The sequence below is a fragment of the Grampus griseus genome, assembly GCF_964374135.1.
Source record: "Grampus griseus genome assembly, chromosome: 1".
NCBI classification, from domain to species: domain Eukaryota; kingdom Metazoa; phylum Chordata; class Mammalia; order Artiodactyla; family Delphinidae; genus Grampus; species Grampus griseus.
Genome location: NC_139017.1, coordinates 60,917,821 through 60,927,116, shown reverse-complemented (window position 1 = coordinate 60,927,116; position 9,296 = coordinate 60,917,821).

Genomic DNA, 9,296 nt, shown 5'->3' with positions numbered 1-9,296 from the left:
AGAGATTATAGTTGAAAACTTCCCTAACATGGGAAACGAAATAGTCAGTCAAATCAAAGAGGCACAGAGAATCCCATATAGGATAAATGCAAGGAGAAACATGCTGAGACACATATTAATCAAACTAACAAAAATTAAATTCAAAGAAAAAATATTAAAAGCAGCAAGAGAAAATCAACAAATAACATACAAGGGAATCCCCATAAGCTTATCAGCTGATCTTTTCGCAGAAATTGTGCAGGCCACAAGGGAGTGGCAGGATACGTTTAAAGTGATGAAAGGGAAAAACCTACAACCAAGATTACTCTATCCAGCAAGGTTCTCATTCAGATTTGACTGAGAAATCAAAAGCTTTACAGACAAGCAAAAGCTAACAGAATTCAGCACAACCAGAACAGCTTTGCAACAAATGCTAAAGGAATTTTTCTAGGCAGGAAACAGAAGAGAAGAAAAAGACCTACAAAAACAAACCCAAAGCAATTAAGAAAATGGTAATAGGAACATACATATTGATAATTGCCTTAAATGTAAATGGATTAAGTGCGCCAACCAAAAGACACAGTCTGGCTGAATGGACACAAAAACAAGACCCATATGTGTGTTGTCTACAAGAGACCAACTTCAGACCTAGGGACACATACAGACTGAAAGTGAGGGGATGGAAAAAGATATTCCATGCAAATGGAAATCAGAAGAAAGCTGTAATAGCAATACTCATATCAGACAAAATAGACTTTAAAATAAAGACTGTCACAAGAGATAAGGAAGGACACTACATAATGATAAAGGGATCAACCCAAGAAGAAGGTATAACAATTGTAAATATTTATGCACCCAACATAGGAGCACATAAGGCAAATGCTAACAGCCATAAAAGGAGAAATTGACAGTAACACAATAATAGTGGGGAATTTAACACTCCACTTACACCAATGGATAGATCATCCAGACAGAAAATTAATAAGGAAACAGAAGCCTTAAGTGACATATTAGACCAGATAGACTTATTAGATATTTACAGGACATTCCATATGAAAGCAGAAGAATACACTTTCTTCTCAAGTGCACACAGAACATTCTGCAGGGTAGATCATATCTTGGGTCACAAATCAACCCTTGGTAAATTTAAGAAAATTGAAATCATATCAAGCATATTTTCCAACCATGATGCTATGAGATTAGAAATCAATTACAGGGGGAAAAAACTGTAAAAAACACAAAACATGGAGGCTGAACAATATGATACTAAATAACCAAGAGATCACTGAAGAAATCAAAGAGGAAATAAAAAATACCTAGAAACAAATGACAATGAAAACACGATGACCCAAAACCTATGGGATGCAGCAAAAGCAGTTCTAACAGGGAAATTTATAGCAATACAATCCTACCTCAAGAAACAAGAAAAATCTCAAATAAACAACCTAACCTTATGCCTAAGCAACAAGAGGAAGAACAAACAAAACACAACATTAGTAGAAGGAAAGAAATCATAAAGATCAGAGCAGAAATAAATGAAATAGAAATGAAGAAAATGATAGAAAAGATCAAACTAAAAGCTGTTTCTTTGAGAGGCTAAACAAAAAATTGAAAAACCTTTAGCCAGACTCATCAAGAAAAAGAGGGAGAGGATTCATATCAATAAAATTGAGAAATGAAAAAGGAGAAGTTACAATGGACACCATAGAAATGCAAAGGGTAATAAGAGATTACTACAAGCAACTATAGGCCAATAAAATGAACAACCTAGAAGAAATGAAAAATTCTTAGAAAGGTACAACCTTCCAAGACTGAACCAGAAAAAAATAGAAAATATGAACAGACTAATCACAAGTAATGAAATTGAAACTGTGATTAAAAATCTTCCACCAAACAACAGTCCAGGGCCAGACGGCTTCACAGCCAAATTCTATCAAACATTCAGAGAAGAGCTAATACCTATCCGTCTCAAACTCCTCCAAATAATTGCAGAGGGAGGAACACTCCCAAACTCATTCTAGGAGGCCACCATCACCCTGATACCAAAACCAGACAAAGATATTACAAAAAAAGAAAATCACAGGCCAATATCACTGATGAACATAGACGGAAAAATCCTCAACAAAATGTTAGCAAACCAAATCCAACAACACATTAAAAGGATCATACACCAAAGTCAAGTGGGATTAATCCCAGAGATGCAAGGATTCCTCAATATATGCAAATCAATCAATGTGATACATGATATTAACAAATTGAAGAATAAAATCCATATGATCATCTCAATAGATGCAGAAAAAGTGTTTGACAAAATTCAACACCAATTTATGATAAAAAACTCTCCAGAAAGTGGTCATAGAGGGAACCTACCTCAACATAATAAAGGCCATATATGACAAACCCACAGCCAACATCATTCTCAATGGTGAAAAACTGAAAGCATTTCCTCTAAGATCAGGAACAAGACAAGGATGTCCAATCTTGCCACTTTTATTCAACACAATTTTGGAAGTCCTAGCTACGGCTATAGGTGAAGAAAAAGTAATAAAATATATCCAAATTGGAAAAGAAGAAATAAAACTGTCACTGTTTGCAGACGATATGATACTGTACATAAAATTTCTAAAGTTGTTACCAGATCAAACTAGCCCTGGAATTTTTCACAGAACTAGAACAAAAAATTTCACAATTTGTATGGAGACACAAAAGACCCTGAATAGCCAAACCAATCTTGAGAAAGAAAAACGGAGCAGGAGGGCTTCCCAGGTGGCGCAGTGGTTGAGAGTCCACCTGCCGATGCAGGGGACGTGGGTTCATGCCCCGGTCCGGGAAGATCCCACATGCCGTGGAGAGGCTGGGCCCGTGAGCCATGGCCGCTGAGCCTGTGGGTCTGGAGCCTGTGCTCCGCAACAGGAGAGGCCACAACAGTGAGAGGCCCGCATACCACAAAAAAAACAAAAACAAAAACAAAAAACGGAGCAGGAGGAATCAGGCTCCCTGCCTTTAGAATATACTACAAAGCTACAGTAATCAAGGCAGTATGGTACTGGCACAAAAACAGAAATATAGATCAATGGAACAGGATAGACGGCCCAGAGATAAACCCACACACATATGGTCACCTTATCTTTGATAAAGGAGGCAAGAATATACAGTGGAGAAAAGGCAGCCTCTTCAATAAGTGGTGCTGGGAAAACTGGACAGGTACATGTAAAAGTATGAAATTAGAACACTCCCTAACACCATACACAAAAATAAACTCAAAATGGATTAATGACCTAAATGTAAGACCAGACACTATCAAACTCTTAGAGGAAAACATAGGCAGAACACTCTATGACATAAATCACAGCAAGATCCTTTTTGACCCACCTCCTAGAGAAATGGAAATAAAAATAAACAAATGGGACCTAATGAAATTTCAAAGCTTTTGCACAACAAAGGAAACCATAAACAAGACCAAAAGACAACCCTCAGAATGGGAGAAAATATTTGCAAATGAAGCAACTGACAAAGGATTAATGTCCAAAATATGTAAATAGCTCATGCAGCTCAATATTAAAAAAACAAACAACCCAATCCAAAAATGGGCAGAAGACCTAAATAGACATTGCTCCAAAGAAGATATACAGATTGCCAACAAACATATGAAAGAATGCTCAACATCATTAATCAGCAGAAAAATGCAAATCAAAACTACAATGAGATATCATCTCACACCAGTCAGAATGGCCATCATCAAAAAATATAGAAACAATAAGTGCTGGAGAGAGTGTGGAGAAAGGGGAACACTCTTGCACTGTTGGTGGGAATGTAAATTGATACAGTCACTATGGAGAACAGTATGGAGGTTCCTTTAAAAACTAAAAATAGAACTACCATACGACCCAGCAATTCCACTACTGGGCATATACCCTGAGAAAACCATAATTCAAAACGAGTCATGTGGGGCTTCCCTGGTGGCGCCGTGGTTGAGAGTCCGCCTGCCAATGCAGGGGACGCGGGTTCATTCCCCAGTCCAGGAGGATCCCACGTGCCACGGAGCAACTGGGCCCGTGAGCCGTGGCCACTGGGCCTGTGCGTCCAGAGTCTGTGCTCCGCAGCGGGAGAGGCCACAGCAGTGAGAGGCCCACGTACAGCAAGAAAAAAAAAAAAAAGAGAGTCATGTACCAAAATGTTCATTGCAGCTGTATTTACAATAGCCAGGACGTGGAACCAACGTAAGTGTCCATCAACAGATGAATGGATAAAGGAAATGTGGCACATATATACAATGGACTATTACTCAGCCATAAAAAGAAACGAAATTGAGTTATTTGTAGTGACGTGGATGGATCTAGAGTCTGTCATACAGAGTGAAGTAAGTCAGAAAGAGAAAAACAAATACCATATGCTAACAGATATACATGGAATCTAAGGAAAAAAATGGTCATGAAGTACCTAGGGGCAAGATGGGAATAAAGACACAGACCTAGTAGAGAATGGACTTGAGGATATGGGGAAGGGGAAGGGTAAGCTGTAATAAAGTGAGAGAGTGGCTCGGACATATATACACTTCCAAACGTAAAATAGATAGCTAGTGGGAAGCAGCCACATAGAACAGGGAGATCAGCTCGGTGCTTTGTGACCACCTAGAGGCGTGGGATAGGGAGGGTGGGAGGGAGGGGTATGCAAGAGGGAAGAGGTATGGGAACATAGGTATATGTGTAACTGATTCACTTTCTTATAAAGCAGAAACTAACACACCATTGTAAAGCAATTATACTCCAATAAAGATGTGAAAAACAACAAACAACAACAAACAAAGATGTTACCAGAAAACTACTAGAGCTCATCAATGAATTTGGTAAATCTCAGGATACAAAATTGATTCATAGAAATCTCTTGCATTCCTATACACTAACAACGAAAGATCAGAAAGAGATTAAGGAAACAATCCCATTTACCATCGCATCAAAAAGAACAAAATACTTAGGAATAAACCTACCTAAGGAGGCAAAAGACCTGTACTCAGAAAACTGTAAGGTACTGATGAAAGAAAGCAAAGATGACACAAATAGAGGGAGAGATATACCACATTCTCAGACTGGAAGAATCAATATTATGACAATAACTATACTTCCCAAAGCAATCTACAGATTCAATGCAATCTCTATCAAATTGCCAAGGGCATTTTTCACAGAATTAGAACAAAAAAATTTTACCTTTTGTATGGAAACACAAAAGACCCCGAATAGTGAAAGTAATCTTGAGAAAGAAGAATGAAGCTGGAGAAATCAGGCTCCCTCACTTCAGACTACACTACAGAGCTATAGTAACCAAAACAGTATGCTACTGGCACAAAAATAGAAATATAGATCAATGGAACGGGATAGAAAGTTCAGAGATAAACCCATGCACCTATGGCCACCTAGTATATGACAAAGGAGGCAAGAATATACAATGGAGCAAAGACAGCCTCTTCAATAAGTGGTGCTGGGCAAACTGGACTTCTGCATGTAAAAGAATAAAACTAGAACACTCCCTAACACCATACACAAAAATAAACTCAAAACGTATTAAAGACCTAAATGTAAGGCTGGATACTGTAAAACTCTTAGAGGAAAATATAGGCAGAACACTCTTTGACATAAATCACAGGAAGATCTTTTTCAATCCACCACTAGAGTAATGAAAATAAAAACAAAAATAAAGAAAAGGGATCTAATTAAACTTAAGAACTTTTGCACAGCCAAGAAAACCATAAACAAAATGAAAAGACAGCCCTCAGAATGGGAGACAGTATATGCAAACGAAGCAATTGACAAGGGATTAATTTCCAATACATACAAACAGTTTATGCAGCTCAGTGTCAAAAAAAACGAACAACCCAATAAAAAATGGGTGGAAAACCTAAATAGACATTTCACCAAAGAAGACATACAGATGGCCAACAGGCACATGAAAAGATGCTTAACATCACTAGTTATTAGAGAAATGCCAATCAAAACTACAAAAGGTATCACCTCACACCAGTCAGAATGGCCATCATCATAAATCTACAGACAATAAATGCTAGAGAGGGTGTGGAGAAAAAGGAACTTTCTTACACTGTTGGTGTAAATGTAAATTGGTAGAGCCACTATGGAGAACAGTATGGAGGTTCCTTACAAAACTAAAACTAGAACTGCCATATGACCCAGCAATCCTACTCCTAGGCATATATCCGTAAAGAAACATAATTTGAAAGGATGCATGCACCTTGATGTTCATTGCAGAACTATTCACAATAGCCTAGACATGAAAGCAACAAAAATGCCCATCGACAGAGGAATGGATAAAGAAATGTGGTACATATATACAATGCAATATTACTCAGACATAAAAAGGAACAAAATAGTGCCATTTGCAGAGACATGGATGGACCCAGAGACTGTCATACAGAGTGAAGTAAGCTGAAAGGGAAAAATAAATATTGCATAATATCGCTTATATGTGGAATCTAGAAAAATGGTACAGATGAACTTATTTTCAAAGCACAAGTAGAGTCACAGATGTAGAGAACAACTTATGGTTACCAAGGCAGGGAAAGGGGGTGGGACGTATAGACAGATGGGGATTGACATATATATCGATGTAAAATAGATAACTAATGAGAATCTACTGTATAGTACAAGGAATTCTACTCAATGCCCTGTGGTGACCTGAATGGGAAGGAAATCTAAAAAAGAGTGGAGATACGTATACGTACATCTGATTCACTTTGCTGCACAGCAGAAACTAACACAACATTGTAAATCAACTATACTCCAATAAAAAATCAAAATAAAATAAAATAAAAGCTATTTATGACAAACCCACAGCCAATATCATACTCAACAGTAAAAACCTGAAAGCCCTCCTGCTAAAATCTAGAAGAAGACAGTGATGCCCACTCTCACCACTTATTTTCAACGTAGTATTGGAAGTCCTAGCCACAGCCAACAGACAAGAAAAAGAAATAAAATGTATCCAAATTGGAAGGAAAGAGGTAAAATTGTCATTATATGCAGGTGACATGATACTATATATAGAAAACCCTAAAGATTCCACACAAAAACTACTAGAATTGATCAATGAATTCAGGAAGGTAGCAGGATACAAGATTAACATGCAGAAATCAGTTCCATTTCTTTACAGTAACAGTGAAATATCAGAAAGAGAACGTTAAAAAAAAAAAAAACCTTTTAAGATTGCACTAAAAAAAATACTTAGGAATAAACCTGACCAAGGAGATGAAAGAGTTATATGCTGAGAACTGTAAAACATTAATAAAGGAAACTAAAGATGATTCAAAGAAATGGAAAGATATTCTGTGCTCTTGGATTGGAAAAATTAATATTGTTAAAATGGCCATACTAGCCAAAGCATTATACAGATTTAATGTGATCCCTATCAAATTACCCATGACATTTTTCACAGAACTAGAAAAAATAATCCTGAAATTTATATGGAACCACAGGAGACCCAGAACTACTAAAGCAATCCTGAGGAAAAAGAACAAAGCATAACCCTCCCAGACTTCAGACAATGCTACAAAGTTACAGTAATCAAAACAGTGTGGTATTGGCACTAAAACAGGTATACAGATCAATAGAACAGGATAGAGAGCTTAGAAATAAACCCACACCTATGGATAATTAATCTTTGACAAAATAGGCAAGAATATACAATAAGGAAAAGACAGTACCTTCAGCAAGTCATGCTGGGAAAGCTGGACAGTTGCATGTAAATTAATGAAGTGAGAATACACCCTCACACCATACACAAAATGGCTTAAAGACTTAAACATAAGATAAGACACCATAAAACTCCTAGAAGAGAACTTAGGCAAAACATTCTCTTATATAAATTGTACAAATGTTTTCTTAGGTCAGTCTGCCAAGGCAATAGAAATAAAAACAAAAATAAACAAATGGGACCTAATCAAATTTACAAGCTTTTGCACAGCAAAGGAAACTATAAACAAAACAAAAAGACGAGGTATGGAATGAGAGAAAACATTTGCAAACAATGCAATTGACAAGGGCTTAATTTCCAAAATATACAGACAGCTCATACAACTCAACAAAAACAAAAAAACAAACAACCTAATTGAACTATGAGCAGAAGACCTAAATAGACATTTCTCCAAACAAGACATACAGGTGGCCAACAGGCACATGAAAAGATGCTCAACATTGCTAATGATTAGAGAAACGCAAATCAAAACTACAATGAGGTATCACCTCATACCAGTCAAAATGGCCATTATTAAAAAGTCTACAAATAACAAATGTTAGAGAGGGTGTGGAGATAAGTAGTAGTATTGCCACCTACACCATTGGTGGCAATGTAAGTTGGTACAGCCACTATGGAAAACAGTATGGAAGTTCCTCAGAAAACTAAAAATAGATTCACTATATGATCCAGCAATCCCACTCCTGGATATATATCCAGACGAACCTATAATTTGAAAAGATACAGGCACTATTCACAATAGCCAAGACATGGAAACAACCTAAATGTCCATCAACAGATGAATGGATAATGAAGATGTGGTACATGTATATGAGTGAATACTACTCAGCCATGAAAAAGAATGAAATAATGCCATTTGCAGTAACATGGATGCAAGTAGAGGTTATCATACTAAGTGAAGTAAGTCAAAAAGAGAAAGACAAATACCATATGATATCACTTATATGTGGAATCTAAAATATGACATAAATGAACTTATCTCCAAAGCAGAATCAGATTCACAGACATAGACAACAGACCTGTGGTTGCCAAGGGGGTGGGATGGAGGAGGGCTGGACTGGGAGCTTGGGGTTAGTAGATGTAAACAATTACATATAGAATAGATGGACAACAAGTTCCTACCATATAGCACAGGGAACTATGTTCAATGTCCTTGGATAAACCATAATGGAAAAGAATATAAAAAAGAACCTATATATGTATACATTAGTCACTGCTGTACAGCAGAAATTAACACAACATTGTAAATCAACTACACTTCAATAAAAAAAAAAGAAAACAGACTGAAAATCGATGTTTTAACCTTTGAACTTAAGAAATTCAAATCACCTCACACTCATACCTGTCAGAGTGGCTATCGTCAGAATGACCACAGATAACAAATACTGGCGAGGATGTGGAGAAAAGGGAACCTAGAATACTGTTAGTGGGAACGTAAATTTTTGCTGCCACTATGTAAAACAGTATAGAGGCTCCTCAAAAAACTAAAAACAGAACTATCATATTATTCAGCAATTCTACTCTGGGTATGTGTCAGGAGAAAACAAACAAACAAAGAA